We start from the raw sequence: 22705 nt of genomic DNA, 5'->3' as shown, positions 1-22705 counted from the left end.
AACCCCACATTGTTTTCAATGTTTTCAAGCTCATGTTTCTAGATCAATTTCCATCTCAATGACCATCACGGTCCCAACAGGCTCTAACATGGCCCCCAATGGGTGTGCCAGGATGTTACAGGGCTTGTGCTGAGAACCTATGGGAGACATGTTCCACAAAGCATTTATAAAAGGAATAAAATAATCTTATAACTGGATGAGTTCCAAAATTCTTCTGACAAACATCACTCTCTTTACCTTACCCTCTTTTTTATAGAAGGAAAAAGATGTAGAGAGGTAAAGTGACTTCATCTCAAGTGAGGTCATTGTAACTATGCAGGGGAAATGAGGTTGGAAATGGTTTATGGGTCTTAAAGCATGGAACTCAGATCAGAACAAAGGTAGATTAATATATTTCCTGATTAACTAGAAGAGAACATCATATTCTCTCTCTCTCTCTCTTTCTCTCTCTCTCTTTCTGTGTGTGTGTGTCTCACACACAAACGCGCGTGCACACACACACACACACACACACCACTGGGAACCTAGTTTGGAAGAGAAGAGATTAACCGGCAAAATAGATGTTATATGACTGGTTGTCACAGTGTTTCCTTTCCTAGCACACTAACAACAAGATAATGAGATGGTTTGTAAAGGAGAAAGGCTGCAAAATGAAATCAAAGCCCTTGGCAGGCAGATCGGTATTTGTTCACCTGTTGGATGTATTTTGCTTAAATAGATTTTTATTGAAAGATTCTATTGTGTTTCCTAATGATTTAGGAATTATTTTTTCAGCTTTGTTGTAAGAGTGACCAGAGAAAATGCTCTTGTTCCTGTCCAATCTCTATTTGCAATTTACTGGTTGAGTCATTTTTAGAGAGGGTCCTGAGAATATCCAAAATACCATGAGTGGTACCTGAAAGCATATGCTTTCCACTCTATCCTAATGAATTTAAAAGTGGTTAAAGGCAAACTTACTAAATTCATTGACCCATTAATAATGCCACACTGAAGAAAGTTCTAATGGAAATTCTGTGTAACCAAGTGCCAAAGGAAATAAATAACAAATGCATATTATATAAAAATAAACATCAGATTGTTTTGAGTGCATCAATTATCCTGGTACTTTCCATTGAGCAAAGGCAGTGAATAGGCCTTTCAAATACATTCCTATTAACTCACCAAAGGATTTCGACAAACCGCTAGAAGAGCCTTAGTTACTCATGCAAACCATTACAAGACATAGGTGTCCTTTAGTAAAATTAAAATCTAGATAAGAGGAAGATAACAAGAGGGTGCTAGTCATTGATCACGCTTTTGCTAGGCTCTATTCTGAGTTATATCAAGACATGAATGTTTCTGTGCTGGAACAGAAATCCCACAGGAGCAGGAGCCTTGTTTGCTTTGTGTCTCTGCGGTATCTCCCAGCACCTGCAGTGTCTGACACACGTAGGTGTTCAGTCAATATTCTTGAATGAAAGACTGAATGAATGGAATGTCTTCCCAGAGGAGCAGCCAGTCTAAAGCTCCACAGCACTCAGCAGGTGCCCTTGACAGAAGTCACATCTTCCCTTGGCCTCAGGGTACAGATACAAGAAGCAATAAGGAAATGTGCTCAATGAGTATTTCAGCTGCATGCTGATACTCAGCTCTTCACCTCACCCCAAAAACTGATTTCACTATTAAAATTCTATGCTTAAAACACACATGTGGATGCACATATCCTTACCTAGGGGAAATAAGGGATAACTTTGGACACAATGATCTTTATTCTTTGTCAAGGACTGTTTCAGGCAATGATGCCACTTAGAAGCAGTGCCCCACAGGCAGTTGCTAGGGAGATGAGGAGAACGGGGTAGGGAGGCACTAAGTGCTTTCTTTAGCCTGCAGCCCAGGGCACAGTGACCAGAATGGGGAAACAAGGCCAGCCCGGCCTCCCAATCAAATCCCTTATAGTCCACTGAGGATCGAAGTAGCTGTGATCGCATTTTGGTATTTAAAACAGAACTGCTAAAATATTAGCATAAAACTCAGCTACATTCTCATATTTCAGTTTTAATTTGTCATTTGCTAAAAAAGGGGGGGGGACAAAGCAGCCTTATATTTTTACAAAGATGTGAATTAGCACCTGAAGAAAGTATTCCACTTTAGACATTTGCCCTGAGAGAAGACAGCGACAAGCCAGACAGAGAGAGCAAACTGTCTTTTATCAGCTGGTCCATTTCCTAGAGAGACCCAAAAAGGCTCATGCTCAGCTATGTAAGTACTTTTGGGAGCTTGGGCAAAACAGCTGCAAAGTATTTTCTAAAGTTTCTATCATAGCCTAAATGTAAGTCTCCTTAGTCTAGTAGTTGCACCATGACTCTGGGCTGCTTTGCACAGAATGCTTTTCAGGCCTGTTCATTGGTCCACACCACAAAAACTTACAGCACATAGAATATGTGCGGGTCCTCTGAGCTTAATGCATATGGAAAATAGCACAGGAGAGACATGGGAATTTATTAAGGGAAAGCTAGCTATTACAGATTTTTAAACTAAAAATGTTTAGAATTATGTAAATTGCATGACTGGCCCTTATAATGTCTGGTGTCCTTTGTCCTCCCACTCTCCACCATCCTCTCCACACTGAGGACCACCATCGCCTGTGTCTGAGTGGCATTAATCAGTAAATATCTGAGCAAACCAGCTCAAAATCTGCCCATTTTGTTTCTTTTGCTTATGTCACAATAACCTCTCCTGTAACATTCAAGGTATGCAGGCAGTCAACAGAAAATTACAATAAACAACCCAGGGAATAGCAATCATTCAATCACCTTGGTCATATTGTAAGCTGCTGTAAAGAAAGTCCACTATCAAAAGAATTATTTCAGTGTCATGGCATCTGGTATTAAAATTGCAGGCATCTGACATTTGCCACTGGATACAGAGGATTTAGACAATACACTCATCTTTTAGAGAATCACTAGAATGCTGTATGTGGTAAAGTCAGTATAACACCAAAGATCTGAGGAACATTATGTTATCATGTTATACTTTACAGTGCATTTTCCTATAAAGGAGTTGTGGAAAGGGATACAGATTGTGGCATTTGCTTCTTTGGCATAGGAGACAAGGCAAAATGCAAATGTTAGAATCAATCTCATATTACAACATTGCACTTCACGTGGGAATTGAAATAGCACAGATTCACAGATCGCCCCGGCTGCCTCAGTGTAACTATTCACCACTCAGAGCTCACATTCTTATTAACTCAGTTTAAAAGAATCCATTTGTCATTCTGGCATAAGTATCCTTAAGAACTCTAGTGAGTTGGGTTGTAACATCATGGTCAATTCTACTCCAAAAACATGATAGCATTCCAGAACAAGGAAAAAGATGCATCCAGCCCCAAAACACCATCGACGTTGTCCTGTCAGTAATTCCATTACAAGTTAATAAGGCATATGTACAAGGAAGACAGCATGTTTGCTTCTTCCTGATGTCTAAAAGTTAGACCTTTTCTTTTTTATACAAAGAATTAATATTAATTTTAAGAAGAACAAGAAACCAATGCTTCTCCACATAAAACGTCAAGAACCTCCTGGTAGCAAACCCATCTTCTCCTTTAGTCAAGTCAACCATCTCCCACTACATGTATTTATCTCAGGATAAATAATGTATCTCAGGAAATAATGTATCATTTATTTCAGGAAATAATGTAAATTAAGACCCAGATGAAGAAGCAGTGTGTGTGTGTGTGTGTGTGTGTGTGTGTGTGTGTGTGTTGAGAGAAAGAGACATACAACAGGATGATAGGACTATGTCCTTTTTACCAATATATCACCCATATAGTCAAGAAGGTTACCAAATCCAGGACAAAGTCATGGCATCATGAAATTCCCAGGGGGCCAGTGACTGCCCATGAAGGGGAGCCTATAGAAGCAATTGGTGAGTACAGCACCCTCCCTGAGCCTCTCAACCCTTCCCCCGCCTGATTCAGAAATGCTCTTGCCTATTTGGTCTACTGTTAGCTGCAATTTTAAAATCCTTCTGTTTAATATTCTTGTGTTGCTTTTTAAAATTCACTGCTCAAAGGTGTTCATTGGCCACCAGAAATATTTTTCTCACAGATGGATATGGGATGCATATTTGCAAGACAGTGATCAAAGAAATGAGCCAGCATCCTCTCATCATGGTCCTATGGAGTTGGTGGTGCAGAAGAACTGCAGTTGAGACAGAGGATTGGGTTTGACCATCACTCTAGAATGTACTGATTTTTGACCCTTGACAAGCACTCTCTCCTAAGTTTTGATTCTTCACTTATAAAATATGTCCCTCAAAGAACCATTAAGAAAACAAACACTGACATGACAAACATGGACACTACATGTGGCAGAGCATAACACAACCATACGGTACCCTTATTACAGGCAGTCTTCTGGTCCCTTTTGAAGATAACTAGTTCTGCTAAAACACAGAGCTTAATTATTCCCAAAACTCATGCATAATGCAAAATTGTACAATAAAAGATCACAGAGCTTATGGGGGTAAATATAGGTAAGGGCACAACACTCAAAAACTGCCTCTGTGACACACAAAAAAAAGATATAAACCTAATAAAAATGGTAGCACAGGCTTTTACATGTTTATTGGTTAATAGTATATACCATACACTGTACTATTGATGTATTTTCAAGATAATACATAGTCTCCATCTTGAAAAAGATCTAATGTTGACTAGCTAATGCAAGTGGGCATGGGGCATGGCAAGGTTACAACTTGTGAGCTACTGCAAAGTGGAGGAAAGAGAGTCATCTGAAACCAGGAATTTTTAACACCAGATGGATATGGATGTGGCTCATCACGTAGGCCTGAACTGTGAGGCAGTTGGTAGAGGTTTGAAAAGTATGTTTTATGAATTTCTATATGGCTCAGTTCAGCTGGGTGTGGTTTTCTTAATCCACTCACAAATGAAATCGTGTGTAACTAATGTGAATCCTGCAGCTTATGCAAACTGCTTCCTAACATATCAATTGTGTTGGAATTAAGTTGCAATTTCAAATAAGTGCTATAGCAGAACTGACTTTATTGTGGAATGTGTACCTAAAATGGAAAATAGAACCCCAAAATAGTTAACAGAAAACCATCTGATTCTCTCTGCTCCTGATGCTTAAGAGAAGAACACACAGCAGCCACTGCTGAGCACTGCTCTGAGCCTCTCTCCTCTATCAGCAAATAGATGAACATTTGATATTTTGGAAAGTTAAAGGTTTCAAAAGTGAACTTCACTTTGACCAGGACTGCCTTAAAATATTAACTTGGAGCCTCACAATGGAGGTTTGACTACAAAATTAAGATCACTAGATTACTAACCACAGGAAGCTCTTTCTTTCACCAGCCACTCAATAAATTTTTATTCCTGATCCTTATTTATTCAGTAACTATTTATTGAGCACCTACTATATGACAGGCACTATTCCTGGCACTGGGGATGCACCAGCGAACAAAATGAAGACACCTGACTTCATGGAGCTTACATTCTAGTGAAAGAAAGAGATCAGGGATGATAGCATAATGCAGAAATTACATCTAATGTTAGGGGGTAATAAATGCCACAAACAAGAGTAGAGGACAGAGTAATGGAACTAAGAAGATCAGGGAAGGAACAGTTAGAGTATTATTACATGGGGGTCAAGGAATCTTCACTGAAAAGCAGACAATAAACACCAAAATCATATATAATATAGTATCAGGTCATGATCGATGCTAGGAAGAATAAAGCAGGGTGAAAACAGAGTAACGCAGGGAGTGGGGAGCCGGTTGTCTTAAAGAGAGGGCTCAGGAAGGTTGGTATTTGAGCTGAGAGGAATCACAGTTCTCATGAATACATGGAGAAAAGAGAATTTCAGACAGAAAAACAGCAGGTGCAAATCACTTGAGGAAAATGAACTTGGTGCATTCTAACCCCATCCAGACACCATTACTGATGCAGCAAAGAGCCAGGGGAGAGCCTTGTAGGAGATTTGGTGAGAGAGGCAGGCAGAGCAATGGCTGGGCCCAGGACCCCACAGGCTTTGAGACTCAGGCAAGGGCCTACAATACCCTGAGGGTTTGGAGTACACCATGGCATAAGCTAACTGAAATGTTTAATAGATCATTTTGGTTGTGCAACAGAGAATAGATGGTAGATAGCAACAGTCTGGGCAAGAGATGATAGTGATAGCTGTGGAATGGCTTAATGTGCATGGAGTCATGATGTATTTTAACAGTAGAAACAGGGGAACTTGCTGACGGATTGAACACAGGGTGAGAAAAAGGACAGAATCAAGAATAACTCTGAGGTTTCAATTTAAACGGTGGAATGAATGGTGGTACCATTGTTTGAGATGCAGATGATGGCAAGCACAGGGGTTGGAGCTGGGAGTGGAGAGGAGCTAGAAATCAAGATCAATTTAGCAGTAGCCAAAATTCAACCTCAGAGAAGCCTCACACTGATTTATTTTAAATTTCATAGTGATCAATCTCAAAGTCAATTACTTTGTTTCATTTATCAGGGGAATTTTAAGGATTTAACTTTACATACATTTTTTAACTAGTTAAAGTGGCCTTAAGTTTTGCATTTCCTCCCTTGTTAACTGTTTGATGTCTGAAAATAGTTAAGCCTTACTGCTTTAAAATTTCAGAATAGGAGAAAAAAAGTTTCCAAAACTTAACTGCTAAAAAAAAAATGTGTCAGTAACCAATGAGTTGCTTTTTCATGGTACCAAAGATCTGAATGTATTCTTTAACAGGATCTCTATTTGGTAATTCAGCTAAAATACATCTTCAACAATACCAACAATTCCTACCTTATTTTTTTTTTAAATGTTTATTTATTTATGATAGTCACAGAGAGAGAGAGAGAGAGAGAGAGAGAGAGGCAGAGACATAGGCAGAGGGAGAAGCAGGCTCCATGCACCGGGAGCCCGACGTGGGATTCGATCCCGGGTCTCCAGGATCGCGCCCTGGGCCAAAGGCAGGCGTCAAACCGCTGCGCCACCCAGGGATCCCCCAATTCCTACCTTATTAACCTCCCTGTTCCTGAGCTGAGGACCGTCACACACAACCGGGCGACCAGAAAAGACCCTGATAAAAGAAGCAAACTATTTAAGACCACCATCCCACAAGGGATGTAAACTCTCCTGTGACCAGTGGTCATAAAGAACTCCAATTCTAAATTTCTTGCTGGCCTTAGACAAAATATGGAAGTGGATAAAATTCATCTTTGAGGTCTGACTCCCCATTCTGAACTTCTTCACTATCCACAATATCCCTGCCTCTCTAATCAATGAAGCAATATAACAAATTCAAGCATACTATGGTGTAAATGACTAATAAATAATGTGTCACTTTTCTCAAGAATGTTAACATCTTAGGAATGTTAAGTCCAAAAAAAAAAAAAAAAAGAGTTCTATTCTTCTATAATAAAGAGGAGAAAGGGCTTTTCCACAATATCATAAGCATCCCCAAATGTAGAAAGTTAAGGGAAAGGTAGTTTTGCTGTTGGCCTCTAGTTTGGCAAATGGTTAATAATTGGCCCTCCAAAAAGGTATGTGTATATAAACATGAAAATGTATGTTCAATAAATATGTTTATTATAAAGTATACTGTATGCTGATATTAAGAATGTGTACTATATAATTTATCAAGAATAAAATAGACAATACCTCTTTATTGTAAATTTAAAACAATTATTTGATACTCCCAGGATGCTTATACCAGGTTCCATCTAATTCGTATACCCATAGCCAACTACCCATGACTGCAATCCAACCAGGAGTTGACAAATAGAGTTGTATTCCAATCCATATATCTTTTCCCAATAAAGTTACTGTCATAATTTTGTATGTGGCATGAATGCTGGTTGCTATTTTTATTTATATTAATAAGTGAGACAAAAGTAAAACAATAAAGGTGAATGTCCAAATTTTATTTCTTTATCAACGATGTGAGCAACCATCTTTTGCTGACTCAGGTAGCAGTTTTCAAATACCCAGAAAACAGCCCCCCCCTTTATTTTGGCTACTTACAATGCATCAGCTACAGACACAATGCACTTATAAATTTATATCTGCATTGCTAATGTTTCCTCCATCACTTTCTGAAGTCTAGACTTCAGATAAAATAAAAATAAAATAATCAAGCAAGTGTTGATTTGTACTGTTTGTTGATTTCTGTGGTGCAAATGCTCCCAATGTGGCTGATTTCAAGCTTCTAATGTATGATATGGAACCCAAAGTTAAGAAGGGAGGAGAAGTTTATTTACAAGATTTAAATAACCGTTGGAGCACAGGTAATAACAAAATGTGGGAAAACAATTAGGGATTGGTGAGTTTTGAGTATTTATTACCTCCTTTTAACACAACTTATTGAATTATATTAACGACATACAGACTTCCTGAGAACTTAACAATGGGCTACTATGAAAGAACACCAGTCTAGAACACCACTAGTAACAACTCGTTAGAATGACCTGGAGCCTAATGTAGGGAAAAGACATACCACTTACTTTCTACATTTGTCTTTTCTGGGGTATCTCACTGTGCCCAAGGACAGCTATCAACTCTTCTGCTGAATCAAACCTAAATCTTGAGCCAGGCTTCTCACCCAGAAACTCACCACGCATAGGACCATATGCCCACCTACCTAGAATTCTGATAACAGGTTTGGGAAGGAGAGACCATCAGTGGCTATCCACATGCCCCACTATGCACTCTTTAGAAAATTTCATGAAACAAACATCTCGGTTGTTGACATTATAAATGTATCTCCTTGGATTATCAAGGTTTCAGTCTTCTGCTTCTTGGCCACTCATCAGTTGCTGTTGTTGGATATATTTTTAGTTTCTGAACATATCTCACAAGGACAATAATATCATCACCTCCTTTGCTAAAGCAAAAGATTACATTTGGCAGTAAACACTGATTCATATGTCACCCCAGTTCTTCTGAGATTCATTTTCAAGGCCTTGTCTTCCTTATAGAAACTATAATCCTTTCTTGGGTATTCCACATGATAACCATCTCCTGCCACTTTCCTTGATGCCACAGGGGAATCACTTCACCTTCTCAATGGAGAGTTGGAGCACGTTTATTCCTTATGTAGTACATTTGTCTACATCTTACAGACATACCCCCTGCCACACTGGAGTATGCCAAAGCATAAACATTCTGATAGAAAAGGGCATATAAAGACATATATATGGACAGCAGGTTGACATTAGTTAAGTCCAAACTGGAATCCAAACGTCAAACACTTAGGGAAGTATCCACAATTTTCATAATAAAATTTAACAATAAAATTATACAAATCTACAGTATTTCACATTAAAAATTAGACTTGGCTCGAATATATCCAGTGGATGTCCTAAAGGACTCTCCTCTTTGAAAAGTCGGTTTCTATATTGGTGGCATTTTAAAGTATCCTCCAATATATTTGTGCACTTGCCAGCATTTATTTAAGTGCTTCTATCATGAAGACTTTCAGTATGGGAGAGTTATTTTATAAACAGAAATAATTAACATTTATATTCTTTTTTAATCATAATAAAGAAATAACAATTTAGTTATTCAATTCTCTGCTTCATTTATAAAAAGTCACATAGGCTTAACCCTTTAAAAAATGCATGGCATTTCCCTTTTTTTAAAACACAGAAGGTAGAAACAGATGATCAAATGAAGGGCACTGATCCATAAATTACTCAAGTAAGACATCCGGGTCATCTGTGATTTTTCAAATGGTTCATTGGATTGCTAAAATGATTAAGTGAACAACTAGAGCAACAACAAGAAATCAATGTAGACAAAGGAGCACCCACAGGCACTTCCTATCTCCTAGAGATTGTGGTCTGGGTCCCTATGGTAGCTTTAACTTGGTTGACTGATAATATTTAATATGAAAACCTGGTAGGTTGTCAATAAATATTAACTTTCTTCTCCCTTTCTAAAACAAAAGCCATGTAATGATGATTTATTACTTGACTTTGATTTTTCCCATGTTCTAAATCCATAAAATGCAGATATGAAGTCCTGATACTAAAGAAAAAACATATAGGAACACATCAAAGTATTATTGTTAATAGTATCTGCTAAATGTTGACATTTTTAAAATCTGTAAGAAAATACACCATAAAATTAATGGCAGTAGTGTCCCCAAATGGAAGAATTACAGATGGTGTTTTACTTTTTTTTTCTGTGTTGTCCAAGATTTCAAAATGATTATGTATTACCAATGAATTAGAGAAAGTTTTGTTTTGTTTTTTAATTTTTTATTCATAAAAATCACTTTATTAATTCAGCAAGTAGTTGTATTTGTTAGTTTATATAAGTTTTATTTTTTAGATTTTTCTCTTTTTGAGAGAGAGAGAGAGAGGGAGGGAGAGAGAAAGAGAGCACATGCATGGCGAGTGGTGGGAGAGCACACGGGAGAGAATTTTAAGAAGGTTCTACATTCAGAGTGGAGCCTGAGGCAGGGCTTCATCTAATGACCTGAGCTGAAATCAAGAGTCAAGATGCTTAACCAACTGATCCACTCAGATGTTCCAGAAAGTTTTATTTTTAATAGAATAAATGAAAAGAGAGAGAACATAATCCTATCTCATTTCACTTGCTATATATCTTTAAGAAAGTATTTTATAATTTAATTTCTGCATAAAAAGTTTTAAACGTCAAAAAGAAGCTAATTACTCTCCTAGCCTTTTCCCAACCATGCTGAACTATTTGTAGTTTACTGAAGCACTGTGCTGACTCCAACTTTGTGCCCTTTTGGATGCTGTTCCTTATATCTTAAGGAACATAACCTTCTCTATGTTCTTCAAGTATTTAACTCCTAGTTTTCTTTCAAAGCTCAGTATCACTTTCTCCAGGAAAACTTTTTGGGCTCACCAGTGCAATATAAAGATTCATCATTTCTGTTTAATGGACAGAGTCTTCTATGCATTCAAGAGTAAGCACCTATCCCATTGTAATAACTGCAGAAAGTGTGTTATTCCCAAGGGACTTAGCATAGAGCCTGTTGAATAAAGAGATGAATGAATCACAATCAACTTTGATATTTCCATAATTTAAGCAAATGATTGGCCTTTGTTCTCTCACTTAAGTGACTGGCTCTTTGACTAGAGTAGTTAAACCAACTAGGTGTTTTAACACCTTAAAAAGTTATTTATGTATAGTGATTTGTGCTAATTCAATTCATTAATTTAATTAATAGTGCTTCTTTGGTAAACATTAATTGATGGCACAGCAGGTTCCAGGTTCTGTGTTAAGCACTGGAATATAGGAGGGATAGACAGCAAACTTACACTTCTCTCAGCAAACTTACACTAGTGGAGATAGAAGTGGACATACAGTTATAGAAGAGGGGTACTGAGGCATGCACTTTCTATAGCAGCAGCAAAAAGGAATGGTGTGTGGTTTGGGGACAAGCCTTCTCTGTTCCAACAATGTATTAAATTAAAATGCAGCTGTGTTTACAACACAAAGCAAAATAGAGATTGGACTGGACAATACCTGAGTATTATAATCAGTGTGAACACCCAATGTTCTGGAAGTTGAACAAAGGAAATGGCAAACCCCATAGTTATTAGGATGGGCTCACAATAGACTATTGGAAGACATGCTAACTGATACTCACTGCAAGAAATCTTTTCTGGAAAAAGGAATTTTATGAAGATTTTATGAATATTTAAACCTTATATTAATTTATTAGGGGGTGGAGATGGCTAAATTTCTCCTTAAATTGTTCCACCACAGGGAGAAATTCTTTTGGATCAAACTGTTGCAGAATTTTAGAGTTCACATTTGCCATCTCCACTTTAAACATTATTGTCCTTCCTGTCTCCCAAACAAATGAAGTTGTCTTGATATCAAAAAACTAAGCACGAGTGGTCTTTTTGTTTCTATAGCTTGTAAGTAATTCAGAGTGCCCAACTGGATTTGAACTCAATCTCCCTTGCACCTCAGCCAGCTACTATACCTCCATATCATTCCACACATACAAAGCTGGGTGAATGAACACATCAGATTTACTTTCAAAAGACATAATGAAAAACATTCATCTGAATTCAGAATCACAAGCCAGATTTTTAACTACTTCAATTCAGACTCTTTCAAAGTTTTCTTCCTAAGATTGTTACTTTATACCATAGAATACTGTCATTGATACATAACAACACAATGATAGGAGGTTGTGGTTACTTCAGTTCTGAAAATTACCACATATATCCTATACTTACTACCAACCATAAAGAACAAATCATACCTAGAACTAATAGCCATAATCCTAAACAACTTTCCGTAGTATATTCTGTACACGGTAGCCAGATTAGACCTCTCAAAACATTTTAAGCTCAAAAATGTGTCCCTGATTAAAACTGTATAATTCTGGCTCATTATTAGTGGAATAAAGTCTAAGCCTTGGCTCTAGAATTCAAGCTCTTCACAAGCTGACACTAGTCCACCTCCTTCACTAATTATCCATATCCCAGCAAAATTAATACTCCCTCCCTAAAAGACCCTGTGTTGCTCCTCTTGCACCTCCACGTATGCTCTCTCCCTATTCTTTTTTTTTTTAATTTTTATTTTTTTATGATAGTCACAGAGAGAGAGAGAGAGAGAGAGAGGCAGAGACACAGGCAGAGGGAGAAGCAGGCTCCATGCACCGGGAGCCTGATGTGGGATTCGATCCCGGGTCTCCAGGATCGCGCCCTGGGCCAAAGGCAGGCGCTAAACCGCTGCGCCACCCAGGGATCCCCCTCTCCCTATTCTTTCCACAGCACCAGCCTTCCTCTCAATTCACCTATTCAAACCTGACTCATCCAAAGCCCTCCTCTATGGAGCTTGCCAGATTTTTCCATCTGAGGGTAGTGTCGCTGTCCTCCACACTCTTACCTTTCTGGTTTATGTCGCTCTTCCCACCTCTGTCATGTATTACTCATTTTTACAGACTTCCACATAAGTTAGCACACGGTGGGTGTATAATCACAGAACTACAGTAAGCAAGTAAAAGGATCACTTAAAATGATTATTCAGAAGACATTCCAGAATTATTTCATTCCTCTGCATGATCACCCATATCCACTACCATTATTTGATAGGCTCAGATGTTGTAAGATATTGGGGGCTGTGTTCCCCATAACTGACATCATTAGTGAAAACAGATAACAGCCTATCTGTCATTTATTTATTGCTCACAGAAAGAAAGATCCTGAAAAAAACCTGATATTTTAATATCCTACATGTATAAATTCAACTGAAACAGGAATGTACTATTATTTGCCTCCCTGAATTTAATTATCAGCTGCATGAATTGACCTTTATGGGTGAACTGAGAGCCTTGATGCTAAGCAACTCCGCACACATTCTTTAAGTTCCAACCTCAGAAGATTTTAAAGCCTTCTTGGTATTAAGTGATAAATACCAACATAATTACTATTGAAGAGGCTTATTTTCAAAATCCTGTTAGATGGTACCATAGTGAAGTGTCAGCTCTGTGTGGTCATACTGTCAATAGCCTTACTTTCTCCTAGCAAAATATTCTATAAAATGCAAGCTAAAGATATTATAATTTATGAATTCCCACATGAGAGGGAAATAAAAATAGAATCATGGATATTGCTCAGACCTTGAATTTTTATGTTGCAGCCCTGGAATATTCTGAAGGACAGAAATCAATTTGGTAGGGCTGGGAAATAAAATGATTTCTAAATTCTTCTGACAGAAACAGATATATAAATTTATCAAGGTAGAAAACAAAAACCAAGGGATTTTTATTATTTGATCATTTAAATATCATATTTATTTTCTTATACTACATAGTCTCCAAAAAGTGGTATTTTCACTCACAAATAAAACAAGAGATTTCTTTAAAAAGTGAAGCACCTGATTCTGTGGTAACAGAATTTCTTGATAATATTCTCCTGTAGCTATATTAAGTGCCAAGGAATAGACCAAGTTCTGGCTAATATACAATTTTTTAAACAATAGTAGATGTGGTGACAATTTCTTTCATTTAAATAGTGATGCACTTGCAAGGCACATCACATACCTCCTCTAAACCAAAGAGGTACCTGTCTAAGCCTGTGTCACCTAGCATCTTGTTGAAAGGGCGGGCCTGTGGGAGCAGGCTTAATGCCCGTCTTCTCCTTCCCCCCTAGGTCCAGGTACTGGGGGAAAAAAGTGAGCCCTCACTCAAGAACAGCCAATGCACAGACTAGGCTGTAACAAACCTATGCCCAAGTATTTAAAGATAAACAAGGCAATCATATTCCAAACTCAAAAATTCGGAGTTAGAAAATCAGGAGAGTGAGCCAGTGTAATTTAATGTTATAAGGAAGTACAAAAGGTGAAGTACAGAATGAAGGGCAATCAGTAGGAAAAAAGGCAAATGAAGAAGTCAGAGAAGCCTTTACCAATCAGGAACAGGCCTGAGAGCTGTCTGAGGTCCTGATACTCTAAGTCTGATTCCAGGCAACCCACTGGGTTACAACTTTCCTCAAATATACCTCAAACTCCAATAAACCAGTCATAATTGCCTAAATAATTTAGAAAGATTCTGGAACTTCATAATAAAAGAATTTAACCTATTCTTGATAGACTCCTATAGCAAAGTGACAGGAAAACAGTGCAATTTTTTAAAGCCCAAGCTGCCTGAGCCCACAGCCCAGCTCTGTCCTTTACTACCTGTGTGGCCCTAGACAAGCTATTCGATTTCTCCAAGCCTCTTAGATCTCATGGGTAAAATGGGTACAATCACAGTGCCCCAAAGGGTTATTATGAGCAATAGGTGACATGGTGAACCATAGTGGTCAGCACAGATAGCCTTTAGTGTTGTTGGAGATGAACACAATTGTGATGATGATACTGATAATGAGTTTCTTTTTGTGCACTGGTATAAGGTCTCAACAGAGAAATAAATGAACTTTAAATTTAAACTAACACTCTAGCCACTTACCACCAGCTTGTTCACTTAAAATAGTTAAATATTATAGTTAATATTTTAAACACTGGATGCATTCCCTTGGAAACAATTTGAAATGGAAAAGAATAGATATGGAAGCAGAAACCCAGAACTGTTTTTTCCTTATAACCTAGATTATGGTTGCTTTTCTATCACAACCCACTGATTCTAGATCTCATATATAAGTCATGCCCTCTTCCTCCATTTTCTCTGCAAACAGTATAACTCATGCCCTCAATATCTTCCTGGGGATTTTATGAGGGCCCCCTGCCTTCTCATATGTGCATCCTTTTCACTGCTTCAGAAGATCCTCCTAATTCATGGTCATTTCCAACTAAAACCTCTTCCATAGAGCACCACTATATGCCTAATAAAAGTTAAATTGTGTTATAATGATCACTACAACCCTTCATAATCTGTGATCTCAGATCCTGGAATCATTCCGTTCTGTTACCCACCAACTTTCCATAGCCCTTTCTAATATGTTCATTCTCTCTGGCTATTATTCCCTGCCTAGAGGTCACTTCTGACCTATAAGTCTAGGTGAAAATCTGACCTATTTTGTAAACCTCAGCTCATTGTTTTTTTCTTCATGAAATATATCTAATTCCTATTAAGAGTTAATATTTTATATGGTCAAAGGCTAATGTGTATTTCTATTATAACACATCACATTCTACTAGAAAGCTATAATTGCATTTTTTTTAAAAAGCTATCACTACATTTCAAATGAAGAGGAATGAAAAAAGGGATCATAAATTTTGTCAACAAGGTAACTGGCTTCAGAAAAATATTGGTAAACATGTTTGAAATTTCCACATCAAAAAAAAAAAAAGAAATTTCCACATCATATATTATTAATATTCACATGTCTCTATCAACAACCTCATTCTAAGGAGTTTAAAAGGATTCTAGTAACTAGGATAAAACAATCATTTATACAACAAAGATTGTCTCTTTGTTGTAGCCACAACAATGTGACTAACTCTCCTAACACCTATAGCATCTCTACTCACTACAATGTCAAGCCTTCCTGGTGCCCTTGAGCACAACAGGTAAGGCTAGAGGTCAGGAACTATCAGGCCTTTTAAAATAATTCTTAGTGAGTTATTACTGTGATCCATACTAGCAGAGGATTCAGGTACATATCAGTTACACAGAACTCATACAATACTGATAGACATTTTTCCCAAAAAAAAGATATTCAGGTGGCCTACAGGTGCACAAAGGATATGCAGGTGCATATCATCTCCAGATATCAAGGAGGTGATTAGGCCTATGGTAAGGTGTCACCTCACACCTGTTGGAATAGCTTTCATTAGGGGGATGGGAGATGGCAAGACCTGGCGGGGTGTGGGGCAGGCCTTGTGCACTGTTGGTGGGAATGTGGGTTGTGCACCCACCACAGAGAACTGTACGGAGAATTAGGGACGGAGCTGCCATGTGGTCAAGTGGCTCAATTCTGGATGAAAGAGAATCACTATCCCAAAAGGATATCCACACCTCCATGTTCACTGCAGTGTTTGTTGTTTATATTGCTCAGGATATGGAGGCAACCTGAGTGTCCATCAGCAGATGGATAGGTAGAAAGTATGCAGTTACATAGGTGGAGGCATACTGCTTAGTTACAGAGGAAGGAAAGTCCTGCCATTTGTAATGACATGGATGGATTTTGAGGGCATTGTTTCAAGTGAGGTGGGTCAGCCAGGGAAAGACAAATACTGTATCATCTCACTTATTCCACTTGCGTGGAATCTTAAAAAAAAAAAAAAAAAGACACTCATAGAAACAGAGATTAGATTTATGGTTGCCAGCGCAGAAGACAGGGGAAGGGGGACTGGGAAAAGGTGATAAAGGAACAAACCTGTAGTCACAAGATAAATAAATTCTGGGGATATGATATAGATGAAGACTACAGCTAACAATACTATAGTGTATATTTGAAAGTTGCTAAGGGAACATATCTTAAAACTCCTCATCACAAGGAAAAGGAAAAAAATTATAACTGTGTGAGGTTATGGATGTTAGCTCAACTAACTGTGGTAATTATTTCACAATATACATATATCAAATCATTGTGTTGTACACCTTACCCATACACGATATTATATGTAAATTATATCTCAAATGGAAAAAAATTTTAAAAATACAATAATTATGACTTTGCTGATTAGAGTCTACAATATGACTCTCTAAGTTACTTGCACAAAACTACTTAAATACAGAATTGCAAAATAACCACAGGACAGTAAAAAGAGTATTTATGTTGATAATGTGAGAGTTGGAAGTAGGAGAAAATTAAAGAATCTGAACAGCTTCAAGGCATCTTTCATGTGTGCACAACATACTGCCAGACACAGGTGCACACGCTTGAACCTGTTCCCAAATAAATCTTGTTTGACATTCACTTCATTACTATCAGAAAGTAACAACATATGCCTGTTGGCAAGAGGTTCTCACTCCATTTGGGTCACTGGCAACCTTTATATAGAGACCATTTGGCAGACTCCAAGGCATCATGCATGGATTTCAGATCTGATATTTGTTGTGCATGTGTCTCAAGTTACAGGACAACATTCTGCTCACAAGCCATTATCATGTGTTTAAGTCAGCATCAAGTATTTACACACACACACACACACACACACACACACATACACACAGGGAGGGTGGCATATCTGTAAACTGATTAGGGGGAAACGTAATTTTTCTTACTTCTCCAGGCAAACAGAATGACTTGTAACAACTGCTACTTTTTATTCTTTCCTTATTATGTCCCAGGTACCCTCTACTCTACAGGCTACACTGTTGAATACACTAAAATACAGAGTAACAAGGATCTACTGATGAAACAGAATAATCCTTTTGCCACCTTCTCCAGGAAAGGTCAGCTTCCCCAGGGGCTAGAGGTTCCTCAGGAAAATCCTAAAACAGTTCAAAGCACTGGCAACTTCAGTTTCCCCCTCAGGATTCATACCCAGAAGCACTGGGAGCCTCATCTCCAGTTTCACCACTAATTGGAAAAGACTCAGGGAAAGAAGAAATCCCCCTACAATGCTTCTTCTGGGACTCCAGCTGTGTTACCACATCAAGTCCCAAGTAAGGAACAATGAAATCCCCCTCCGCTGGGACCCTCTACATAAGCCAGACTGTCTTCTGGGCATCTCTGGCCTCTTCTTCATTTGCACATCAGCTTATTAAATGTACAGACTCCTCCAGCCATCACCTTCTTTTCTGTATCAGAGGGTTTCTCCAGGTGTCTGTTGGAAGAGGTCATCAAGAGGATATGACTACAGGTTGACCCATGAGCTGGCTCCTGGCAGCCAGAGGCTCCTCACCTCTCCTTGGTTCTTGGAATGTACATTTTATCCTCTGTTCCCACAGTGGGAGCCATTTTCAAGGGCATAGCCTGGAGATAGCAATGAGGCATTGAGACCATCACTGTAGGGTATTTGTGACTGAACCTCATTAAGACCGCTATATAAACTTTAAAATTCTACTGGGCAGATGCAGGAATTGACTCAACTGTGGCTACCCTATCAAGGCTTATACTGTAAGTTCCCTAGCTTACTATACCTGCCATCTGCCACCTGGAGTGGCTGCCTCCTCCTTCCCTGCTCTCTGTGCACCAGGGCAAGTTCAGATTTCAGCCAGGGACCCCTGAGGGCACAAACCAACAGCAATAATTTGCCCACAAAATCTCTACCAAATTTTGTTCTTATTTATTGCTGTGCTTTGAAAATGTATTTGAAGTTTATCTAAATTGTTTATATCATGTTTCATTTTTAAAATATATATACGGTTAACTAACTACAAAGATACATTAAATTTCAATGACTAGAAAATCCCAGAGAAATAAAAATAACAGAAAAGGTAAGATCAGGTCTTATATACAGTCAGATAATTATAATGCCTATTTGTCATCTCATACACCTCTGTTCAAGGAAGGCCTCTGAACATCCCAGTGTATGTGGCAGTGGGGAGGGAGGCAATGCAATTGATTATAGAACATACAGTGTCATAAATAAACTTTATAAGATTTCATCTGCTAGGTGTGGGTATTTTCATATTACAATAGTGAAGGAGATGAACAAAACATCCTGAAAAACAAAACCATATTTGCATGGAATTCTTTGTTAAATAATACAGAACAGGCAAGAAGAAAACCCTGTAGCATAAGTTTTCATAATTGAACCATGTAGGTGGACATCAGTTATTATATGAATCCATCATGTGAGTCACTGTTATAATGACAGAACTAGCAGCATCAAGAGCTAGGCCCCCACAGCACGTCTGTCAGTGAGACTGTGCCATTCATGGTCAATGTGATGAGAATGGGAAGGAATGCTGCGCTGATCATAGAATCGATAGTGCAAAGAAAAGACAGGCCATTACTTGAGCAGAAGGTAGAAGTAATCAAGGATAAATTGGCTTAGATGTGTTTAGATTTTGTGGCCATATCTTTATAGGTATTTTTAAAGCTCTTATTATTGAAATTCCTACAGGAAGAAAATAACTGTAATTAGAGATCTGAAACTCTTAAATATCATTTTCCCAATGAAATTATTATTCTTGTAACTAAGGTTTTGACATAAAAAGGTTTCTCAAGGTACAACTATCACATTACAGCACAGACTGTAAAGCTAATTAATCAGATTTTTCAAAGCATAAATAAGGGCATATGGCTTGAAAAATGTTTGAATTTGAAGGTTTACTTGTATAAAAGATTATAATCTGAATACATACTAAATTAATTTGATTTTCTATTTAATGACTTGATTCCTTTTTAAAAATTTATAAAGTCAGCACTGCCACAGAAAAATCTGGAATGTATATTTGGCCAATGGTGGACCCACTTTCAAGCAGTTAAAAAGAGCCCACCCTAGTTTTTCACAAAAATCTATCCCTATTAATGTCTTTCATATGTGGTGGGTGGCTGTGCTCAGAGCCTTGGCTCTGCCACTAGCTAGCAACCTTGGACAAATCACTTAGCTTCTAGAAAGTCTCATCTCTTCATGTGTAAAATAAAAGTGTTCACTACTTGGTCCATCATATCCTTAAAATTTTGTGACTCTGTAGGCTTTTGAAAAGACTAGCAGTCACTCACCAATTCTAAGCCAGGTTTCAGATGTTTAACTACCAGAAACCACAAGCCCTGGCAGGTTTAAATCAAGTTCTTGTACCAGGGTGAGTTCCTACAGCCATCTTCTGATGGCTACACTTTAATTTTTAACACAGATCAGGTTAGCCTGACTGAATTTCAAACTTTTGCCTGCTCTCACCTCTAATTTTCATATGCACCAGATCCAACTTGTATCACGATTACCTCTTGTCCACATGCTTGCTCATCTCCTAGGCTGGACTACTTTCTAGGATGCTTGCTTTAATACTTTATGCTGCCTTCTTGTAGCATTCAGTTTTTTAAATCTTGGGTTTTTATAGCAACATTTCAGAAAAGGCTATCTTACCTCTTGTTAACTATTCCAAAATAAATCTGTAGTTGGGTGATTTATTTTGTGGAAATATCCTGGAAACAAAGATGATGCTTAGGCAACTGATCTACCAGGAATACAAAGATTTTTTTTTCTTCCTCCAGAGCACCTATACAGACTCATATCTAAAAATCATCAGTAAATGTGAAGTTGAAGTAATTACCATTTACCTTCATAAACAATACTTTCATTTTCCTTATGGATAACATAAAGGATGAAGAGAATCATTTTTGTTAAGTACTTGATATGTTTCCATTTAATAAAAAGCGTATCCATAGAATTCACTAGCAACCAGTCTATCCTTCCTCATTGGCCAACTTATGGTACTGTCATTTATCCCCTAATTTTTCAGGGGTTTGACGGCAACCTGTATCCACATCAAAACCTTCCATACCCAAGGTCCACTAGTTAGTTACAAATGTAATCAATTGAGATCAAGGAATAACAGAATCATTTCCAAATTTACCTTGACAGTATCCAAAGACAATATCATTAGAAAAGAAAAGAAAGTATGTTTAAGAGGGAGGAAAAGCATTCTGTCGATGAAAATGAAAAGGTGTGCAACATGCACTCCATTGCAAAGGGGGATTTAAACACTTAAATGTTTAAAAACCCAGTTATGGCTGCTTGGAGGTCTTTACAGACAGAATGCCCATCATCAATGGTGAAAGACTTGTCTCCTTTCAGCATTGTCCCATACAAAATAGTTCACAGGAGACTTAATGGTTGTGATAATGCAATGCAGAGCTAATCTTCCACACAGGGCTTGGTGATGTCAGCATACCATATGTTCCCTTTGATATTGTTCCATAATGAGCATGAGGTAGCTAAAAATCATCAATAGCTATGCAAGGAGCAGGTTCCCTTGGGTCCTTAATTGCTGGACCATGTGGTAGTCCTTGGAACTAGATAAAAGGAGGATGTTCCTGAGCTCTAGGAACTGGAGTGAGATCTTGCAACACATTTGACAAAGTTGAAGATGAAATGTAGATAGAAAAGATACACAGTGTTTCAAAATTAGATTTTACAGCTGTACACCAGAAAACACTGGTTAATAAGTCAATTAAAAGGTGGTACCAAGTTTCTAACTAAAGTGAGGCCTCACAGCTCTGTCATCTGATGTGATGAGTTTCAAGTGGCACATGTCACACACCTGAGAGTAAAAGGAAATGTACCATATAATCTAGCACATCAAAAAACCCAACATTATAGAAAACTGAATGGCATCTAATAAACCATAATTAAACAGATTTAAACATAAGGCCAGGGTTTGGGTTTAAATAATCAAATCACCAAAGTAGAACTTGAAGAGGGTCCAGTTATATAGCAGCTTCTCTGAAAAGAGACTCCAGAATCTTCCTTTAATTGCAAGCTCAAGATGATCTAAATGGAAAGGGAGTTGATCAAATGAAAAGCTGTTGAAAACATTCACGTAAAAGAGAATTATAATATCCAGAAAAAGGTGGCAGACATTTCACTGTACTCTCTACTAGTCAAGCCACCCCTGTAGTTGAATCTTCTTATGGAAACTATATTTCACTCCAGAATCTAGAGGCACATTCTTCCACAATACAGAGCAAAATTAAACCTTGTTTCTCTTGGCACACAACAAATGCTTTCATTAATCCATCACTTCATCTCTATTTAGTTTGGCTTTTCCATGATTCCTATATTAAATGTGTTCTTCGGGATCCCTGGGTGGCGCAGTGGTTTGGCGCCTGCCTTTGGCCCAGGGCGTGATCCTGGAGACCCGGGATCGAATCCCATGTCGGGCTCCCGGTGCATGGAGCCTGCTTCTCCCTCTGCCTGTGTCTCTGGCTCTCTCTCTCTTTCTCTCTGTATGACTATCATAAATAAATAAAAAATTTAAAAAAAAAATAAATAAATAAATGTGTTCTTCTTTAGAGGATTTTCCTTCTGTTTTTCTAAACTATTTCCTATAGCAGATATCAAAAAACAACTAAAGAGACACTTATTTTTTTTAAGATTTTATTTATTTACTTATTTATTTACTTATTTATTTATTTATTTATTTATGAGAGTGAGGGAGAAAGAGGCAGAGAGGGAGAACACAAGTGGAGAGAGGGGCAGAAGGACAGAGAGAAGTAGACTCCCCACTGAGTAGGGAGTGTGATGTGGGGCTCGATCCCAGGACCCTGAGATCATGATCTGAGCCGAAGAAAGATGCTCAACCGACTGTGCCAACCAGGTGCCCTACAACTAAAGAGACATTTAAAATATACATATTATTTTGTTGCCAA

The 22705-nt window shown here is 38.0% G+C and overlaps 1 protein-coding gene across 7 annotated transcripts in view; it reads right to left on the bottom strand.

Moving 5' to 3' along the window:
* RGS7 (regulator of G protein signaling 7) overlaps nucleotides 1–22705 on the bottom strand; it is a 580824-nt gene that overhangs the window by 446047 nt on the left and 112072 nt on the right. The window lies entirely within an intron of this gene.

This window comes from Canis lupus, chromosome 6 (assembly GCF_048164855.1).
Source record: "Canis lupus baileyi chromosome 6, mCanLup2.hap1, whole genome shotgun sequence".
NCBI classification, from domain to species: Eukaryota; Metazoa; Chordata; class Mammalia; order Carnivora; family Canidae; genus Canis; species Canis lupus.
Note: the sequence above shows the minus strand (reverse complement) of the source record. Positions and strands in the feature narration are given on the sequence as shown.